We start from the raw sequence: 22,730 nt of genomic DNA, 5'->3' as shown, positions 1-22,730 counted from the left end.
TAGCCGTCACAGAACAACCGTCTCCAGAAGCAATATACTTGTTCCTCCTTGGCGAGCCCGGCCACCGGAAATCGCGCAATAAATCGTTTTCCGGAGTCGTTGACGGCATCGGCCGGCAATAAGGCCGCTGAAGAAAACCGACGATATAAATTTCCTCCGTATTTCCGCGTGCAATATTCCGGGGAATATCGAATTTGTAGTTAACCGGTCGCTATGTAACCGGCGTGGACGGTGAAAAACAACAAATGAAATCTAGGGATACGTGCCGGAATATATGGCACGGCAAAATAATGAGAATTTATGCCGATTAATTCGATGAGAAAAGGGTTTGGTGGTGTGCTGGGTTATCGGAAAGGAATAGAATATTTTAAGGGCAGGAACCGGGATGACCAGAACGCCATCATGTTGTTATGGTTAATGGATTTTTCACCCTAATGATCACCTGGCAGTGTTGCCTAATTACATACGCTGTTCGATATTTTTTGGTAACGAAGTTTCAACAACATTCCATTTTAACATCGAATAATTAATAGCGGGCACGTTCGCGCGTGTGTATATTTATTCGACCAACAACTAAAATACTCTGCGTTATAATTTTATACTGATTACGTTGTCGCCGTCCTGTACGCGAACTAATTTCATTTATTAACGTAATTTTTACGAATGGCATGAAACGCGAACAGAATTCGCTCGCGATTTTATACGGAATCACGATAAAATAAAATGGTCGTTTATGATTAGACTGTTGAATCTCAAATCTGGGTTTTATATTCGGTTGAAACATCCAAAAATGCTGGCTCTTTAGACACCGATTCATAAAACTTGACATAGTAAAATGTTTCATAATGTTTAACGACAGTTCCATCCCCTTTCGACGATAAATATCAATAAATATCTTTTAAAATTGTTGGAATTATAAAAACTTTCATAAGAAACGGAATAATACATTACAATAGAAACGTCGAAAAGTTCCACAAAATTCAGTTCCGTCATTCTTGCTGGGCAACGTACGTCAATCACATTAAGTGCTCGGTAAGTTTAGCGTTAATGAAAATGGGAACGGTAAACGGCAGGAATTTATGTGGGACGATCTAATAAATTTTTCGGAAATGAAGGTGATGGAAGCAATCGTTCTCTAGCGAGCAATTCTTCGTTAACGGAAACGGGTGTATTGGGCGATTCGGGTGCCGCGAAACCAAACAGAGAGATCGGCGCTATCGACGATGTAATTACATTTCCGATCGCGCCAGTTATTAGCGGAATGATACAATTATCTCCGGAAGCGATTAGCGGGTTTGGATGAACGCGTCGTTTCTCTCTTTCGCTTTGTTTGAATGGAATTTACGCCGCGAACACCGGATGACTGGTCAGGCCGACCTTTTCCCTGCGCCAGCGGCTTTTGCTAGCAGTCGATACGGAACTTACGCTACGGAAAGTTCGGACGGTCGCGTTTTCTAAATCGCGGTAACGACGCGATTCGCTATAACGTCGCCGGTATTAATCGCCATGGAAATTTCTCCGATCCAGAGGCACAATGGGGAGCTGGACGGTGGCGAGCATGTCCTGGATGCTGGGTGTCGCGTCGCAGACAATAATAATTGTTTCGATTCATACGGAAATTGAATAGCGTCCATGGGTATTATCGAAGGATTGTTCAGGCCGCTAGTTACGCGTCGTTATTACGAGTTCAATCTTTTCGCTAATTGGCAAACGTACGAGACCGGCGCGGTGGTCCCGGAACACCCACAGCTACTGTCAGGCGTCAGGCCGTTGTTCGGCGAGCTCGCGGTTACACGCCGCTCCGCGCCGGATGAAAAAAGGAGGTAATGTCAACCGTCGGCGGCGAAGACCGTGGCGAACGAGAGAGCGAATGATAGCTATAGTATTGACAATCCCGGGGTCGGCTCGAGCTGAGTCGAGCCGATTCCTAGCTATTATCCTCGTTCTCGTAACTCGTGCCACCTGCAGCGCAAACATTTACCTTGTAATCCGGCCCGAGCGCGTGGTAACTTTCATCCCCGGATAGAATCACCACTCAGTCACCGTAAATTCCACCCGCACCCTCCACGCCTCCGCCGATCCTTCTGCGCGAGGGGAACGAGCTCCTTCGGTGCCTTCACTCAATTTGTCCTTATTTTCTTCCCGTCGACTTTCACTCGGCTCGAGTTAAGCGTTTCCGCCCCGCTCGCTCGACTTTCACTCGATTGTGCCCGAGCCAAGTTGCGCTTGGCCCGGCTCGACCCGACCTGGCCCGGCCCGGTCCAGACCGAGCAGTATCTCTTGGCACGAGACTCGCTATCGTTTTCTCTCTCTCTCTTTCCCTCTCTTTCTATTTCTCTCTCTCTCTCTCTCTCTCTCTCTCCCTCTTTCGTTTTCTTTCTCGGTTTCTCTCCGCCTTCTCGACGTCCATAGTCACGCTACGGGAATGAGGAAGAACAAAGGACCAGAACGTAGGCGGGGGACAAAAGATGAAGAAGTCGACGAACCAAGAGGGAAACGACGCCGAGGTCGCCTACTCGGTACTGAAATACGCAGCGGGGTTAAATGACGAGACACGTCTCAAGTTCGCGAGAGTTTCTGTAGCGGTAGACCAACGCGCCACTCAAGACACTTGGAAATAGTGGCGGAGATTTTCTCTACGACGATAGAGTTTAGTGTACAATCAACTTTCCTAATTATACACTGATGATACCAGAGATTCCGAGATGCGCATGTTTATCACGCAAATAAGCATCGGGATATTCTTTATCTCTTCTTAGCGCGGCTTCGTTTTCCAGATATTAATCCTTTGCAGCCGAGTGGTGACGCTTAGACGCCACTAAGAATTGTTATATCGCGTACCAAAATAAATTTTACGTTGTCAAATTTGTTTATATTTAAAAGACTCAATTTCATGTGCATAAAATGGGAATACTGTAGGCCAGATTAATTAGTTTGGATTTGAAATTGAAATTTTTTTCTCAACTGCGTTGATTAGCACTTTTTCGTTCTTTATAATTTGCCTAATAAAACGAGACAATAGCTAAAAACCACACACACACACACACGCACATACACACACGCACACACACACACACACACACACACACACAGAGAGAGAGAGAGAGAGAGAGAGAGAGAGAGAGAGAGAGATTTAACATCATCTGGTAAAAAATCTATTATTTTATGGAATACCAATTGGATTAATGGCACCTGATCAAAATTTCACAATATAAAAGCAAACGTTCATGAAACCTTAAAGAACCCTCTAATTTTCAGGAAAGATTAGGTCGCAATTACCCGTATTCGAACAGGACGCTCAAAATTTATCCACGACTTCTTGGTTATATTAAACAAAGTCTTCTTAAAAGCACTTTATGTGGCGTGCTCATCAGTATCAATCATCCATTACTTGAATACGAAAACGATGATAACATAGAAAACGTCTTCCTCTTTTTTAAATCCACAAATCTATATAACTCGATATATATAGTTTTCTGTATTTTAATTATATATAATATAATATAATATAATATATAATTATTATTATATTATATTATATTAATTAATTATTAAATTATAATTATAATCTGGAATATGTCTTTATGTATACTTAATTGTAAACCAAGAGATCTCTAATGACCCGCAGTTATGCAACCACGTTAAAATGAATTTATAATAATAATAATAGAAATTTGTATTTCTGCATGCCTTCATTTACTTTAAATCCTGAACTTTGATAACAGAAGAATCAAATTTTGTTTCGATTTAAAAGAAATTGACATATTATACGTAGATTATGTTTGAAATCTTTACATGCCGTATATTATCATATTATCCATTTAACGCTATAGTTGAATAATTTTGCGCGTCTTCTGTATGCAATAATGTATGTCGATAAATTGCATGAATTTTTATTTTGGTAAAGTCTATTAAACGGTAATATGTTTAATTCAAGCGTGGAAAACAACGTCACGTAGGTGACTCCCATTTTCTGCTTCGCAAATGTGGACTGTTGCCGCTACATTTTGCATTGGAACTGTCAACGTTTTGGGTCACAGAGACCGAATTTCTTGTTGCACTACTTGGTATATTCGGATCTCCAAATATTCTTACGGGAAAAAGTCTGGTGCTGTTAAGTTGTACAAGTTAGAACATCGGTGGAAAATGAAGCGACTACGGAAAATTTTCACAGAAAATATCTTGGAACTTTGAAACAAATGATTTGTATATCACTTGTACCAAGAAGGTAATATATTTTTGGTGTGGTAATATTTAGTTTAATATTATATTTAGTTTAATATTGGAATAGTTATATTTATAGTTATATATTGAAATAGTCATATTTATAATTATATTTTGGAATAATTTGTTCTTGTTGAATTCTACGTATTCCAATAGTCGAATACTCCAACATTATTCTTCTTGGATTTATTTCTTCCTTTCCAATGGAGAACAAATATTTCCGATCAGATAGATTTTTTACTTTATATTCCAGGAGCAGTACCCGAAAACATGTTTCCATAACACATAAAAATAAAAAAGATGCTCGTTTCATAAAGACTGTATATATGGATTTTGGAATACAATGTGAAAACTCTGTTTGAATAGAAGATTTTGAATACCACCGTATGCATATCGCATAGTTGCAATATGCATGACCCAAATCTAAAAAACACGTTTCCCAGAGGAAGTGTAAAATTCTTATTGAACATAATATGACATTATTTTAAAACGACAAAAATGGTATTTGTACAACAGATTTGCGAACATTTGTTTATAATTTTATATGCGACATAATTCAAACGCACTTACGAATTAAACAATAGTATCACACCTATGTGATATTTTGTATTATCTACCGAATTATGAAGACAAAATGCTTGCATAAAAGGTCGGCGTGTTTTGCAGTTGCGTCGCTGTCTTCGCAACTGCGAGTTACACATCAGTTGAAAGTTTAATGGAATTTAATTACATTATAACTTAATGTTTGTACCAATTTCTGGGTTTCCAAACAGCCCCCAGCTGTGCGACAACTTTGCCTGTCCGTAAAATTGTGCTCATACATATTCAAATCACAACTACATTAGTATCATTTTGTAACATGTTTGTACCTTTTCGAATTGCTCAGTTATACACATGTTGTGCCGACTTACCATTATACACGGTCTATTACTATTCTGCAGCTTAACACTTTGTCTGTCTATTATTAGCCTAGAAGCCTATTGATAAAATTTTCAATTATTATGCTACGCTAAGACGAATCTGAAAAATCGTTTTCATCATGATAATCCCAAATTATTAGATAATGTTACTTGGAACGACTCGTTGATACACGATTGAAATAGTTAATTCGCCGGTATATAATGTGTTATAGTTGAACATTATGAACGCTTCTTACAGACCGTAATATTCTCTCCGAGAGAATAACTAGCAACTCTGCCGTTGATTTAAACAGATTAAATAAGCTCGCTGATTAATTAAGGTTTACATTCTTCCGCTTTTAAAGTAGCCTCCTCTCATGCCTCGTTACTCTTTCGCCGTTGCGGCGCTTTAATAATCTAAGTTGCTTTTCACGTGTCTCTGGCGCGGTGATAAAGTAACAACACACATAAAACGATAACAGGCCACTGTTCACCTGGAATTCTCTTAGTTGTATCAACCGTGCGCGAGATGTTCTTGAGCGCATTTGCAGGGGCTTGTCGCGCCGTGTTATGACTTTGTGTCGCGAATCCGGGTTTACAAGAAGCCGAGGCAGTAGACACTCTATATGACAGAGCAAACGGCCAAAGAAGAAGAGTCACGCTGAAGTGGCGTTGCGTTTACAACTGAACCCGGGGCAGGCAAAGCTCTGAAGAATGCCGGAGATTCCGGAGACGGGGTTAAACAGGCGGAAAACCCCGCGTGTCTACCTCGGCCTGCCTATCTGCTCAACCTACAAGTATTTTCACTCGGGATCCATTCAACCTTGCCTCCTATCCGGCAAGACAATCGTCCGGCGTGCACTGACTGGCCTGAAATTCGCGGATGTTCCCGCGGGATCAGAAGAAATTCAATTTTCCCGGTTATCGTGCCAACAGTTTCGACGATTTATAAATTCTGCCAGGATCGTGTAACGAAAAAAAAAACGAATTATCCGAACAGTCGTGAGTTACTGGTAACTGCTCGAGAAAATTTCAAGCATCGCGTCTTTGAGGAAACAATTCTGGATTATGTTTAAGAAACTCTCGAGCAACATTCAGGAAGGTTGTCAAGTTTTGTGAACAGTTTAGTACCGTTCTTTCCGCGAAACGCAACGGTGAAGAATCATTTCTAGATATTCCGAAGTTCTTCAAACGAGATTCTGTTTATGAGAAACTCGTGGGAAATCGCGTTAAAAGAAGTGTAGAAACAATACGAATCAAGGGACTGCGTTTCGTGTTATATCGAAACCGTGTTCCCAAAGTACCGACTTACAGGATGGTCGACTGCGCGTAGTTTACCAGCACACCCTGCATTTAAATAATATTATTTGCTCGTGTAGCCACCGTATTCAGAATACAATGATGTTTGCTGAAAAAAGATCTCTTTACGAGACGAGAAATAATGCAGGTTTACGGCAGAATTTAGCACAGCCAAGCAGCTTAATCTCTTCAAAAACTGATGTTCTATGTAACGTTGTGAAGCTGTATGTTTTGTGAAATTTTTCGACCATAAAACGAGGAGATGTATAATCCGTTAGCCATTCGGCAGATAACGAAAAATCCATTGGGAGTGGAGAAAATGACAGAGCGAAGGAATTCCGTAGGAAAGTAAATTGAAAATCGGGGCCGGGATAATGCGAATTGTACGTGGTGGTGGTTTGGTAGTCCATCGGACGGTAGCGTTGTAAGCGCGGGCTTAGAGTAGATGCGGAATCAGCCTAATCACCCGGAAGTGTCGCCACTGTTCACCGCTAATCCGATCGCAGATGTTTCTCTCTCCATTCAACCCTCTGCCGTTCCCTTCGCCCTTTCTCTTCTCTCTGCTGCCCCTAGCTGTCCGTTACCTTGCCGCTATTCGTCCCTGTTGCTCCGTCCGTTCGTTCGTTCTCCGGCTCTCTCCCCTCGCCGCGCTCCTCTATCAACCATCGTTCCGACCGCAGTGTTTGTTTGCGGCTGCGTTAGCGAATCCTAATCGCGGTTGGCCCGTTTTCACCCTAAATCTGCCACTGCGTGAGGCCGGACCGCTTGAATCGAATAAAACGCGACCCGCTCGACGAACTGTTTAATCTTCCTGCTACGTTATCGCAGCCAACGAGGTCTCCTCGCCGTACAACTCGCTACTGTCAGTCTCTTTCTGGATTGACAGTGACGCGAAGACACGCGTCGACTTCACAGTCGTAAGCTGGTCAATCATGACGTCCGTGATCGTCGGCGAAGGAAAGATTGCTTATTTCACGGGAATTCTTCCTTCTTCTATCTTTTTGAATTGTTAAAAGGATATGGTTATGAGCTATTTTCAATTAGCTTGCAATGACTTTGCTACGCGCGCATCCTCTATTTTAACTGTCTGTGGTCAGGGAATGAGAGTACACGAAAAGAAGAGTCTTCGTACAATCATTAAATTCAATTGCTTTAGATGGTTTAACCATTTAGCTATTGCAACGTCTTTGAAAGTGTGGAAGTTACTGTGATTATACTTTCTTAATATTCTGTTTAAATACAACACTTCCATAGAATATATAATTTAATAAAGAATATCGAAGTACAATAAATTCTTCCTACTTGACGCTTAACTTGGAAACAAAAATGGACAATTTGGGAAGAGGAGGCACGATTGTTCGAATCTTTTGGCTCGTTTTTATAGTTGTAGACAATCGGTAACTATAAAAACGAGCCGCAAGATTCGAATAATCGTATCTCCTCTTGCTAAATTATCCAGTTGTTTTGTCCATACGTTTGGTTAGTCGCCTAACGTACATGCGCGACCGAAATATTGTACGCTCGATTCGCGCTTCCTACGGCAAATTAATGACGTGGGAGGGTCTCTAGTAGTATTAGAGAACTTTATTTTTTAGGTTCTACTCTCTGCGAGCGCTGGAAATTCGTGGAAGAGCACCCGTGGATGGAGGTACATTGTTTGTTATTGGTCAAGGCACGAATCACCCCTTGGAAGGGGGTGTCTGCCTTGACCCTTGTTGGGGCCTGCGAGGGTTTTTCCCCAATGGTGGGACCTTTTTATGGGTCTTTGTCTCTAGACGCAACACCAGTTTTATGTACAAGCTGAGCGTCAATTAATTATATCCTCCTGAGCTAGTTAGCTATTTTTTGACGATTATACTCGTCACAAAGAAATGGCAACGTTTTCTTTTATGATATAATGCGATAAAAATATACAAGAATATACAATCGATGACTTGTACATTTAGTAGATTGGTGAAGATATTTGACATTCGCAACGATGTATGTATTTCTGGCCAATAATCTGTTTCAGCTCAATACGAATGATTGGGTTTTTTTGCTGAAAAAGATTCTGCCATTCATAAAGCTAATATTCATCTGAATTTTATCATGCAAAAGACATGAAAGCGCATTCATTACGCTAGTGCATGGATTTGTTGGCAGTAAACTTTTATTTCAGCCAGAGGCAAATAACCATAATAATCTGCACGAGACGCTAACCCCCTAATCCGACAGAGCGCGTTCGTTTAGAAAATCACAGGCGCTTTAATACGACCAGAACGACGGAATTTATGGGGGCTAAAAGTATAAGCAATCTAGACTCGCGACAGTATTTATGCTGACACGTAAGGTTCTATTATAAATGATCGAAAATAAAGTTAATGGCATAAGTGTAAAAGCTTAGTGACGGTGTAGATGTGTTTGTTAAAGTTTAACGAAAAGAAGAAAATACATGAAATGCAAACTAATTTCTATACAGATACAAAATTATGTAAAAAACGATTAACATAAAAAAATGAAATATAAAAATGATTAACATAACCGTAGACGGAAAGTATGATGACATTGTAATGTAATGCACATTTTACATTATTGTAGTTCTTTTAGTATGAAGTTTGATATCCATTGGCTTTTAGTGTTTCTAAAATGCGAGTTGGAATACTCCTAATTAATTTGTTCAACGCTGTGGAGCTTAATTCATTCCATTTTTTCTTCAATGCTTCTATAAATTTTGGTTTTGTGTATCTTTTAATAACAGTTATTCGACTATCTAATTCCTTCCAGAGATACTCGATCAGGTTCAAATCGGGGCTTTGAGATGGCCATGAAAGCAAATTTATATTGTTGATTTCAAAAAATTCTTTTGCAACCCTTTTGAGGTGTGCTTTGGGTTGTTGTCTTGATAAAAGACGAACGAACTATTTTTTCCAAATTTCTGCATCGAAGAAAACAAATTCTCCAGTAATAACTCAACATGCTTGGAACAGGTCAGTTTCCCTTCACAATTATTGCTATATTTCCAATTCAATCATTATTAAAACAGCTCCATATTATAATGGAGCAATCTCCATGTTTCAAAGTTGGAGTCACAAGAGTTGGTTTAAAGGCATCTCCTACTTTCCTTCATGCATATTGTCTTCTTACTGTATATGGCCTTTTACGTGATATACAGCTATGCAAATTGTCTTAATTTACACAAGATTTTACTTGTATAATTCTAATGGACAAACATCAATGTTTTTTTAATTCTCTGGCACTAAGAAATGGATTTTTTGTAACTTCTCGAATTATTTGCCTGTCTTGACGAATGATTATCTTCCTTCTTCTTCTAATTCTAATTAAATTTTCTGGTCTCTCACTAATATTTATTTTTTGAAATATCATTCTTACACTTTCTCTTGAAATGCTGAAGTCCATAGTAATTTTTGTCTAAGATTCGCCATTTGCTCGACGATTATTTTGTACTCTTCTGTTACACTCAATTCTCTAACGTTCGGTATTTTGTGAGAAATTGCCTATTATAATATAAAATATATGTATATGTTACCGTGAATGACCGAAATTGGAGAATGTCGACTTTCACCGGTGAATGTCAATAGATACCAAATACGTCGGTGAAAGATCGAATATTTCATTACATTGTTGTACATTCGGACCCTCTCCGGCGTGTGTCGACAATCACAGATATGCTCTGGTGGAGGTCCAAAACCTGTCATTGCAAAAGGAAGTGTTCCACAAATAAATGCAGTTGTAAAAGCAAGGGACTCTTGTGCAATTCAAAGTGTCATAATAGTTTAAGTTGTTGCAATAAATAAGATTTGAATCACATAAGTAAGTAATTTTTTTATTATTATTATTTTCTTTTCTCATGTAGAATGTACCGTGTATTTTAAATTCTTGGTCATTCCTTTCAGAAAGAGAGGCGAAAAAGTTACGTCACCCTTGTGGCGTTTTATAGTGACTGAATTATGGAGAAGAAAATATAAATCTCCAACATGTTCAACATTCACCATTAGTGCATGGTGAATGTCAACATTTACCGGTGTAAGTCAGAAATAAGGGTATTTAGCAAATATTTCGGACATACGCCAAGCGACTATGTGAATGTTGACATTCACCGGTGAAAGTCGACATTCTCCAGATTTCGGTGTTTCACTGTAACATATACACAAAATATCTTAATCTTCTTTAGATATAAAAATATAAATTAAACCTAATATTCTAATAAAAAAATACAATGTAATACATTTTAATTTACCTTTTTAACAATTCAAGAATCACACTTTTAATTGAAAAATCTGAAGTAGTATTAACAGTTCGGCTTCTCCTTCGATACTGGTGCATTGTCGACGCAAGACAAACAATAAACGACAAAAGGCAAACGTCAAATTTAAAAACAAAAGAGAGATAGACGACAGAGATATGCACGAATGCCTAGCAATTAAAGGTGTTACATAAATACCGACGCGAGTGTATGCATTATGCCAGCCGGTGGACGACAAATACTCTTCAGGGTTAACGTAGCCCGGACTAAATTATCCCGCGACGCGGTGGTAATCATCGCGGAAAAGGCTTCGTCAGACGTCTGCTCGCACATGATGAGCTTTCGAACGCTCCAAAGAGGAAAGCCCGGGTGGAAAAAAATATGCAAGAGGCGAAAAAAAAGAGACGGAACAGGGAGAAAGATGGGGGGAAGGAAGAAATTGAAGGAAAATCCAGCAGTACACGGCGGAGAGAATGGGAGAGCGGGATCACTCTCGCGCGAAGAAGCAGGAGGAAAATATTTTTGAAGCGAAGAACGCCCGCTCGCGCCGGTAAGAGAACCACTCTAATTAGCTTGGTATACGGGGTGGCTTTTTGTTTAATTAACACGCTCGTAGTAAACTACCCTTGTACCGTGCAACGAATCCCACCCGCCGCCTCCACCCCTCCGCCCTTCCTATCCCATTTTTTCACTTCGTCCCCTACCAGTCCTCTTGTGTACAGCCGCGTGTATGTGTGCAAGCACTTTATGGTTTTTTTTTGCTCCGCCCTCTTTGCTTTCCGTTCAGACCGTTTTCCCTTCGTTTACCCGTGATACATTCGATAGGTGTTTGTTTGCTTAAAATCCGCGCTCAAGGGTCTCAGATTTACAAGGGTATGCGTTCGGCGACTGCGAGGGCGGGGAAGGTGGTGTAGCGCGAGACACGCGTCTTTGTAGCGGATTTTTTAGCGTCATCGCCTGTCGCGCGGCAACTCGCTTTTAATATCGTCCTACAATGAGCATCGGTTTCCATTCGTCTATTTTCTCCGATCCAGTTTCTGCTTCCCTTCTGCTTCCCCTGCTCGTCCCTCCGCCACCTCTTCCGGCACCTTCTACTTTTTACCTGCGTTTTATTATCCTTTTACTGGAACCAGACGATATCGTGTGTACCATGGCTTTACTACGACGAGCATCGGGTTACCTTATATCACGGCCGATGTCTGGCTCGCGATTCCCTCTGTGCCGTGTTCTCCTGATGAATAAAAGAAACCTTGATCCGGTGTCACGTTGTTCGGACCTGATTGGACGTGTGGTCCACCGTCTGTCAGACGCCGCCGCGATGAAGCATTCGTAATTATCGCCATGGAGAGGAAGTCCGGGAGCCTATGGCGCGGCGACGAATTCGGAAGCTCGACCAGGATCGACAACGGTAATTCACCGTGATTAATCATCAGGTTCGCAGAGTTAGCTGCGGAATCACTCGACTTACTACGGGAATCGATTACGAGGGACAGAATCGACTGTAGCTTCTGCAGTGTTCAGCATTGAATACACGTTGTCAAGACTTATAATTAGTTTCGTTATGCGGCACGCATTCTATTCGAATTGTTCGATTGTAATAGGCTCGTTCAACCAGGCAATCGTTTACGAAATTCACGATTCAACGATCAACGAGGCGTTGAAGGACTTAAACGCTTTTCTAACAACAGAATAGGAAAGTTCTCATAAAAAGAGAATAGGAAAGTGAGGACACTGGCAAGAGGCAATTTTCTCGATTAATCTAATATAAACGTACCGAAACAATATTGCTCCTCGAAATGCATTCTGATAATTATACTGCATTTTCCCAGCGGATTGAAAGCTAGTTGTTCGTAGAAATCATTCGAAGTGGAATTAATTCTCTTTGACCGCGTTTTTGGCGGATGGAAGAGCTCCACTTATCTTCATGCCAGCATTAGTTTCCCTGGCCTCGAAGAGAGTCTCGAAAACAACCAGTTCCCCGAGCGTGGTCGCGATCCGCAGGAGTCGTATAAATGTTCGTCGGCGCGTAACGGGGTGGAAGAAAAACAGTTTCATGCATTAATTCGAGGAAGAACGAGGCCGGGGAGGCGGACAAAACTAGAGGAGACGTTGTGTACCGTTCCGTACTGGTCTAACAACGAGGCATCACGATTCGGTTCTGTCTGGTCCGTACGTAGGTGGACGTTAGGTGCAGGTGGCGCCGCGTATTTATAGCCGCTTCGTGACTCCTCTTCCTCTTCGCCAAACAACACTCCTGGCCCTCTTGCTTTTCGTGTTCCTCTATCTTTCTCTCGCTTTCCCCTCGCTAACTCTGACTTTTCTCTCTTTCCCGCGAGGAGCCGTAACGTCACTCCTCGCGGGAGTCTGGTCGGCGACTCTAAACCGGTTCGCTTAAGCGTTCGCTCTCGCGAGGTTGCTGAGGCCAGCAAAATGGATTCCTCTGGGGCGAAAAAATGAGCGCTGTGCTCACTTCCGGATCGGATGAACCGTACTTTTCGGTAGAGATTGTACAGCTTGCTATAGGAATAACTTGCTATAATCAAGTAGGGCGGGTAGCAAATATGGACTGGATTAGATCCATTGGTAGCAAATTGGATTAGATCCAATTTACAGCTTATTTATTTATTAAATTTAATATTAATTGTTAAAATTTTACAAAAGTTCAGTTAATTTAGGGGTGATTAATAAAAACCAAGTTAAGTGAGATGGGATTTTAAGGGTTGTTTGTATGAGTTGAATTAGGTATATAGTAATAGTTTATACTATAATATTTAGTTTGGGAAAACGAACACTAAATAAAATTTAAAAAAAAAGCAGTAAAAAGTAAAATTTAATATTAATTTTTAACATTTTAGCTAATATTACTAATTCACTTGTAAATAGTTCTTCTCTCTAGAGTACCTATGTAGCTAGATCCTTAACCCCTTAACGTGCACGCTCGAGTTAACTCGAGCGCGCTAAACTGGCCAAACTGTGCACACTCGAAATAATTAAAGCGGCGTTGTACTTTATGTTGCTATAATTTTTCACACTCGAATGCAATCGAGAATTGAAAATAACAATGTGAAAGCAAAAAAAAAACAATCGTTTTATTGATATTTATCATTTACATGGGATTGTAAGCTATAGCACTTACTTATTCAAGTATAAAATATATCCTTTTTCTACTTATCACATACGACTTATCTCTTCCTTGTGAGCTGCTTTCCGACAGCGTATTCATATTCAGATTCTGATTCGCTCATTTTTCAATATATATTTTACTAAAATATAATGTAAAATAAAATATAAATAATAATATATATAAATATAATAATAAATATTATAAATACTAGTATTGTTATTATTTATGTTTTAAAAGTATAAATAAATATTTTTACTGATAATAATGTTTATTTTCTGAAATGGGAATTCGAAAAGAAAGATATAAAAAGTCGATGTGTGTGTGTGTGTGTGTGTGTGTGTGCGTGTGTGTGCGCGCGCGCGCGTGCGTGCGTGTAATATTACAGTATTCGTCTATTTTCTGCAATGTTATCATAATTCAAAATTGCAATAAAAATTTTGATTATTTTTGTATTTTTGTAATTTTCTTGCCAAGACAACGTTCTAAATTGTGTTTTTTTACATTAAAAAAAATTGACTTTTTTTGGCCGGCCTTTTTCAAAAAAACTGTGCATTAAGGGGTTAATCCTCTATAGTCGAACATTTTTGTGTGGTTTTTAAGGCTGAATCTATGATGCAAGTGCAGATTAGAACCAACGGTTCAAAGTGGACCCAGCTCAGTGTCGACTGAACAGATCACACGTAATTAGTGTACCTTGAGTACTTCGACTTTTGAAGAACGGAATACAGTAGTCATTGAATCACCAATGTATCACTTGAATTTTTAGTAATTTCTAGAATACACACACAAGGTGATTTAAAGTCCTCAGAGACATCTAGGATACCTAAAAATGCATTGAATACAACTGAATGAATGACCAGATATCTCTGACCGTTTTATAGTTTGGTATACGTCGCAGGGAAATGCCACGAGATCATTATTTTTTAGGGGAATATGAACTTGTGGATTGTTTTTGTGAACCAATCAATTCTGAATTCACAAATTTTCCGTATCGATTTTCTTTGTTTCTATAACGCAAAGGCTGAAGCAGAATTTATTGAATGATTTTCTCACTCAGGTACTATCGATCTATTTTGTCTACCATTATGAAATATGTTCAACCGGCATCTATTGTAACGGCTTTCGCATCAAACCATTATAATATCTTCAAATATTGGTTAGCTAGAAAATTTCTCTGGTCATCTAGTATTATAAAAACAAAGTTCATAGCAGTTTTCAAAAACAAAGTTCATAATTCCATAGAATGTGTTAATCCAATGCGAAACTGCAAATAGGATAAAAGCGAGGAAAGTTACGGTCTAAATCATTTTCTTTGGCAGTCAACGTTAAATGTACTGTCACGCTAGAATGGCCAGCTTTTGCCTCTATATTACGTGGTGCTAATGTCGGCTAAAATATAGCGGTGGCTATACGTCAGCCAACGAACGGGAGAACCGGTTAACTGCTCGTAGCATTTGTGCGGCTCTTGGCGGAGAAGAAGTTCGTCACATCTCTTTTCCATTTTCTTATACACATTCTTTTTACGCTGTCATTATAGACATCTGTAGTTGTGATGAAATCAAGTTATTACTTTCAAACGATGTCATCGTTAACTGTTATCCGAGTAATCAAAGTCTTTTACGGTACTCAATAAACATGAAGCCTCGGCACTTAAAATATTCAGGGGTTTTTTAATAAAAGATATCGATACGCTTGCGCCTTTTTTTAAAAAAAAGGAACGAGTTACATTAATTGGACAGTTTTCATAGGTTTTTATTATACTTTTACGATGTTATTAAAATTCGTTCATCTCCAGAAGACGACAATTCTATACGTTCTTGCAATGCCAAATAATGCCACAATAATACAACGATGTAAACGGAGTTCTCACATTTCCCATACTTCGTGCCCTTAAATCACAGCCTGCAATAATGATCGGGGTACACTAACGAGTCTTCCTGCTCTTCCACCGCGTGTTCCGACGCGGTGCAATCACCATTGTTCGATAAAGCCACACTCGAGAAGACGAGACCCAAAGCCCCGAAGTAACGTCAGATGTAGGTCTCTTTCGGCGAAATTCCTAGTCAACGCCGTCCGAGGAGCTGCCGCGGGGCTCGGGAAACGTTCTGCAAAAGAACTTTGACGAGATCGGCATAGCTCCAGCAGTCGCGCACGCTAATCCTTGCATGCAGTAAGTGGCGCGGCTTGGTACTCTTAACGAGCACTAGGTATTTACCCGTTTCGAAGAGGTCTGCGGGCGCGAGGACTAAAAGCAGTCGTTCGGTCAACACTTTTACACCGGTACGGCTCCACGGCATCAGATAACGCTCGGTGAACAGGGGCGCAGTCACTTTCAGCCGGGGGTTGAAGCCGTGCTCTCGTTGCGCACCGCCGCAAAACGGTTAAAGTGTTGTCCAAACTCGGCGAAACTCGTTTGCTCGGCACCCGGCGCTATCTACTAGCCGGGATCTTCTCTCTGTCCCGACGCCCAGCGCCGCGCCCTTTGTCCCTTTGCCCGGTCGACCGATCCTCTTCCAGAGCAACCGAGAGATACCGCCGCGTGTCCTTTCACTTTGTTTCGATCGGTGACCCCGTAAGTGTTTCCTCGTTCTTCCGTCTGATCTTCGACTCGTTCGCCAAGACTACGCGCCTGGCAAGGTGACTCCGATTCGGCAAAAGCTGTTCATTCTCTGACGAAGCTCGCTAACAACAGACTGTGTTTGGTTAGGCGCGTTCACAGCCTCCCGACATTTCCTTAGATGGAAACCGTGCGCCGACGTTTCGAAAGTTATTGTAATGTTAATGACAACTTCCTCGTTGCAGATCCAAAGGAGATAATGAAAAACACCATTGCTTCGTTCTATGATCCCCGTTAGGGTGGGTCTTCCTATATACCTTCGATTGCGGGTATTCTCGATGCGATCGATTTTTCTTTTTTTTCTTTTTGTTGAGCATATCAAACCCTTGCAGGTTTATTCAGCTACAAATGACAAACATAGTGAGAGAAGATATTCATAGAGGAGAGTTGATTACAATATTATATCACTTGTTTCAATGCGATTTTCGTGAGATCGTTTTTGTGAGATGTCACATCGGGACTGGTAGCGAGGACGAGCAAGACCTAAACGAAGACCCTTCGCGAATAAATCACGTTGACAACGCAATATATTAAGACTTCCGTTGACAGTTTCGTACTTATCAAATTAAGACGAGTTCAATATACCGATTAGTATATTCGACAACCACCACACAACTTCATACATAACCAATCACGACGGAACCGAATTGTTGACCACTATAAGACAAGCAGAATCGATTCCTTTTGTACCACGTTTGTTAGGTTCTAAATATAGTTTATTAATCGGTGTTAAATTCATTTCAACCGGGCGTTATATATTCTGCATGCAATAATACATCTACCATATGTAAAGTCTAACACTTATCCTTTACTGTATGAAGAAAATAGGCTTGATTTTCTGTACTAAAGATTTTAGATAAAGAGTATGCAGCATGATTATAAGAAGTACAGCTAATTCTCTTTAATCGTTCCTCAGCTTGTAAACAAAATTCGGCAATTTGGGAAGAGTTATTATGGTTATTGACAATCTTGACTATAAAAACGAACCACATGACGCGACCAATCGTATCTGCTCTTTCAAATTGTTCATATTTATTTACAAGCTGAGGGACAATTGGAGAGAATTTATTGTACATTGCACCGTATCGTATCAATTAGAACATGTGGAGTTAAAAGGTAATAACTGTTAACAATTGTGAGAAATATTGCGTAAATGCTGTTGACAATGTAATTGTGGTTTCGTATCGCATCTAAGGAGTTGCGACCGAGGTTTTGGAATATTTTACAATCGATACCATTAGTAGTGTGCTCCGAACGGTACGTCGATGAAAATAAAAATAATTGCACGAGCTTACGCGCGCCGTTCGAATAAATTTCTTTTTTATATGTAAAGGACATAATTCCTCCCATCCGGCTGAAAGTAGGACAGGGAGGCTATATTTACTCGGGATGCAGAGTAACAAGGTATGTATTTGTAAACCGTGCATAGAAAGCGAGGTATAATGCAGCGTCTCACACGCGACGCTGGGACCGACGAACATTGGAAAGGGCCAAAGCGTACTTGACTCTAAGCTGGCAGTGACGACGATTTATCTTAGACGTATCCCGTATAGAGTGTCACGATTCCTTTTAAGTAGCGCACGGTTTGAGCCATTAAAAGGCAATGATCGATGATTCGCCGTGGTGGTGTTACATGTACGCTATCCATTATACGTTCTGGCAGTATATCTATCCCCGGAACTCATTCACCGCTCCATAAGCGTGGAAATAGCTGTGTGACAAATGTTTGAATCGCCGCCATTTTCGAAATGATATCCGCCGTAAATCGAAAACTCCGTATCACGTGTTTATGAAGCGCGCTGGGCGACGCGACGCGTCGCGTGGAACGTTTTTTTTTTCATACCGGAGCGTTTTCGTTCCTTTCATCGCGACTCGGGCGGCTGTCGTTTGTACCGGCGGAAAGGGGATTCTGGGAAAAATTAAAGATGGGAACGTAATCCATCGCGATGCTTAATCCTCGCGGAAAGGACGCCAGCGGCTATTAAAACCGACTTGTCGAGTGAACGCCACAAAGTCTACGCGCGCGTAGAATGATAGCCGTGTGTGCGTAATAGCCACTGGTCCTCTTCCGAGGGGTACATCCGACTGGGTCGTTAAAGGGCAATGATCGACGATTCACCGCAACACTATCGGTCCCACGAGGCTACTTCGCGCTGAATTTACAATCAATGCACTTTCACGGCCTGTAGCCGAGCCGAAAACGGATTGCCCGGCAATTCTGCTGGCACGCGCCCTCCGATCGCGACATCAATGGTAATTGAATCAGATCGAAGATCCCCATTTCTGTCTCTGTTGCCTCGACACTGCGAAACATTTATCATAGAGATCCTCGTGGAGATCGTGGATGATCGAAATGTCATTTAATGAAGAAGAAGCTGAAAATGAACGATTTAGAATATAAAACTGCTTGTTTATAGCATGGACGGAAACGTGTCTCTTAATTCACAGAAAATGGACAGTGGGATAGAAAACGGGTAGTTTTTTTATGTGTTTGTACAACATTGATTAAACTTGCTTGCTTTTGCTTGAAACGTTTCTAGAAATCATTGGCGCATCGGAAACTGTACTGGAAACATTTAAAAATATCGCAATTTCTGCGAAATGCTCGATTCGATGAGAGGATTAAATAAAATTAACGGGACGCTCATCTGGTTACGTGTCGACTACTTAATTGATTCGAATTAGCAGCTGCGCTTTCTTCAAATTTCGTTAAGCAGGAAAATTTATATAAACCTATATTACGTACACCTAGATAAGACTTGAAAGTTGAAATTGATCGAGTTAAAGATCTGACGCTTGATGTTACAAAAGAATTCATTATAGAGTGAAAGGTCAAAAATAATCTGCATATCATCAGTATCAAATTAAATAGTCGATTTTTGTAAAATTATGTGGAGACGGTCTCCGTACCGGCGGCAGCCATGGAAGAGAATTTAATCTTCAAATATTCGTCCGTAAGCCATAATTGGCAATTAGTCAACGCGGTCTCGAACGTTCCTGAACCTCAGGAATTCCGCCGATAATCCATAGAAGCAACGGATTTTAAGACCGCGATTCAGCGTCGATAACGGCCGAACAAACTTCCGCTCCGGTAGTCGTAACACGTCTATTTCCTAAGATCAGCGGATATCGAATCCTTTGTTGTCGCGGAGTAATGATCAAAATAATATCCCGATGATAGCCGGTAAGCTTTGTATCGGACCTGCGAGAGCGCTGCATCGCCCTCGTAGAACACATCGTAGACACAGAGTGATGTAGGTAGAAAGCTCGGAGGTCTCGCCAGAGAAGCGGAGGCTGGAAGCTACGAGCCTTATAATCAAGCCTGCGTCACAGTGGTATTTCTCTAATATCTTTCGACGGGCCTCTGTATTGAAAAGTCGCACAATTGGACTATCCGCGCGCCCATTGTATACCGCGGTGCAATATTGAACAACGCACCGGTATATTTCTGCACATTTGGGAAAATTGATAAGCTGAAGTGCTCCCGAGAAGATATGAAAAATATACCGTCAATGGAAAATGTTCTTTAATCCTGCGTAGGCTAGACATAAAAGCTTAGAGCTTAGAACATAGTCATTTGTTTCCCACAAGTTTCTTGGAAAGTCACATCTTTTCCATCTCTATTTAGTCTTTTTACAGCATAATTTGTACGTTGGATAAATGTGGATCAGTATAAACTGTAATTTTTAAATACCGCACATTTCACACTTAACAATTTAATATTATTGTACACTCGATCTGTATTTATATCTACATCTTCGAAAGTTTGCGTTAAATCATCTAAAGTTGTTGACCTAATGTCCCCACTTTCTCTCCCCTATTTCGCATAGCAATTCTAAAAACTATCGTTTTACTTAGAGTGTTTTACTCTATCATTGTAAGAAACTTCCGAGAAGACATAAAAATTATATACAAAAATAGAGTAACAGAGAAAGCAGAGTCACTTCATTCGATGAAAATTTGAAGAAAGCGCAGCTGCTAATTCGAATCAATTAAATATAATAGATGAAGTCGACACGTAACCAGACGAACGTGCCGTTAACTTTGTTTAATCGTCTCATCGAATCGAGCAATTCGCAGAACTCGAGGCGAACGCCGGTTCCGTATAGGTGGAAATAGTTTCTCGTATACCACGCGGCGACAGTATCGGTGCAAATATAATTTCATCCGTCTGAGGGCAGCTGCGTAAGTGGGTTTGAGAGTCGCGTTTCAACCTCCGGAGGCAGTTCTTGTCGCCATGAAAGAATTAGAGGAAACGAGCGCGGAGAAGAAGAAACAAGGAAAAACTCGGAGGAGAATAGACAAATAATGAAAGAAAAAAGAAAGCGAGCTGAGCGGGCGGCGTTGGTAAAAGGGGGTGGAGGAGTGGAGGGAGTAGAGCAGCGACTAGGGCCGACTGGAAAAGCAACAGGTGCCGACGTCTAGATAGCAGCCACCCCTGCGCCTTCCATCCCCTATCCTCCATCGCGCTTATGCCGTTCCACTCTTCTCTCTCTCTCTCCCTCTTTCGCTTTCTCTTTCGAGCCAGCGCTCCCTCTTTCCCGTTTCAGCGTCGCGTCTACCCTCCAACAGATCCCGGCGAGATAGCAAAAATGTTTAATGGGGTGAACTCGCCGGAAAATACCGGGCGACCCGCGTCTCCTTGTAACACCGTGCCTGAAAGTGTCGTTTCCCTCGATCAGTTTCGCATTAACAACTCGAGCCTGCTTATCGATGGCCTTTTTGTGTTTAGCGAGCTACCACGGGAGCGACGTCGACGTCGACGCGGATGCTTTCCGCGTCTCGAATCCCGCAACCGGAAGCGGAACACTTCCTCGAGATGTACGCCGGGACGCCGAGGTAATTCGAGGGCTGGCTGCGCGTGGCAAACGAGCGACGAGGAAAGCCTGGGCCCCCTTGATCCCCAAACGGGAAATGAGACTGGAACGCTGGCAGTCGTAAGGGAAATTATTCTGTACGCACGGATCCCGGACGTCTCGATGCGGAAAATTGACTTCTTCAACAAACCCGTCTCTTCACGCTGCCGCTTCCAACCTGACACGCCTTATCGGCACTGACAAGTTCTTTGCTTCTTGAAGGGCATAGCTGCGTTCGATTTCTAATTGCCGTCAATGATTTCTGACCCGTACGTTTTCATTGACGGAATGTTTACAGGGTCGAAAATGTTGTTTGAAAATTGACGCAAGAAATAAAAAGCTGGTGATAACGATAATTCTATGGAAATTTGAAAATGAAAAAGATGGAGAGCGTAAGCGCACTTATTTCAGATTCTAGCTTTTTGATAGATTGCGAATTTGTGTGCATCTATGACAAGGAATTAGTATCTCTAATATTAAACAGTGGAAGGATTACAAACATTTAACACGTTGAGAATCGTATCAGTCACATATGTGTGACGCTAATTTTTAACTAGCTAATGAAATTCATTTTTATTGTAATATGTTCAAACGAAGGGAATGTTGCTGGGATTTTTGTAATGCAAGAGAGTTGAGATAATTGTTACTATGGTAAATTTTAACTTTATAGTTTCGGTTTCAATAATTAAATGTCTTTGATATTCTTCTTTGATGTATTAAGGTGTTAATAACGTTGACGTACCACTTTTGGCTTACTAAAACTGTTAAAAAGGGAATGCTAATTCCTACGTTACTCCTACTTTTTTTGCATTAGATGCAGAAAATTTTAACTTCGCAGAAGGATCACCAGTCTAGTGATAACTAATTCGATATCTTACGAGACTGGCTTCTTTAGAGGATCAGTTTTTCTATCATTGCTGTTTTATAGAATCAAAATCATTCTTATTCTTCTTCTTCTTCATTTGCTTTGATAAACTACTTTAATGTTCAATTCGTATGTTAATACTATCTGTACGTTAATTACTGGTAATGGAGATTACCTGGAGATTAAATTAAACGTGGGTTGATTTCGTCCTCGAATTAGCCAGTTTCAGCGATTAGAGATTTGTTTGCGAGTAAAGCTATGTCCACAAAGAGTTTGAAATACATATATATGAGCCGTTTATTTTGACAGTGGCATAAGTCACTTTGTTTTTAAGTCGATTTATTTAAGGGTTCGTTAACACGTTTAAAAATATGGATGCCAACTTTCGAGAAGATTTACTTGTATTTGTTATCTCAGGATACTGATATTTTTCTCGGTATAAATAATTTCGTATAAACATTAAAAAATCATCACTTTTCATTACAGTAAAGTGACTTTCAAAATGGCCACTTTCAAAATAAACGGCTCATATGTTATGAGGTCATCTGTATATGAAGCATTATCACTTAACACTGCGCTTTTCCCAGTCTTTTATATTTCCAG

At 40.7% G+C, this 22,730-nt stretch overlaps 1 protein-coding gene across 3 annotated transcripts in view; it reads right to left on the bottom strand.

The window, feature by feature from the left end:
• Positions 1-22,730, bottom strand: part of Scgdelta (sarcoglycan delta) — a 345,849-nt gene that overhangs the window by 118,229 nt on the left and 204,890 nt on the right. Inside the window, exon 1 of one of the 3 annotated variants that reach the window (XM_076519714.1) lies at positions 1,982-2,259. The exons of the other annotated variants lie outside the window; for them this stretch is intronic. The gene's annotated coding sequence lies outside the window, so the exon portion shown is untranslated. Of the gene's footprint in view, positions 1-1,981; positions 2,260-22,730 lie in introns of those variants that run through there. 3 annotated transcript variants of the gene reach the window in all.

The sequence above is a fragment of the Megalopta genalis genome, chromosome 3 (genome assembly GCF_051020955.1).
Source record: "Megalopta genalis isolate 19385.01 chromosome 3, iyMegGena1_principal, whole genome shotgun sequence".
Classification (NCBI taxonomy): Eukaryota; Metazoa; Arthropoda; class Insecta; order Hymenoptera; family Halictidae; genus Megalopta; species Megalopta genalis.
This window is presented reverse-complemented; position numbering and strand designations above follow the sequence as displayed.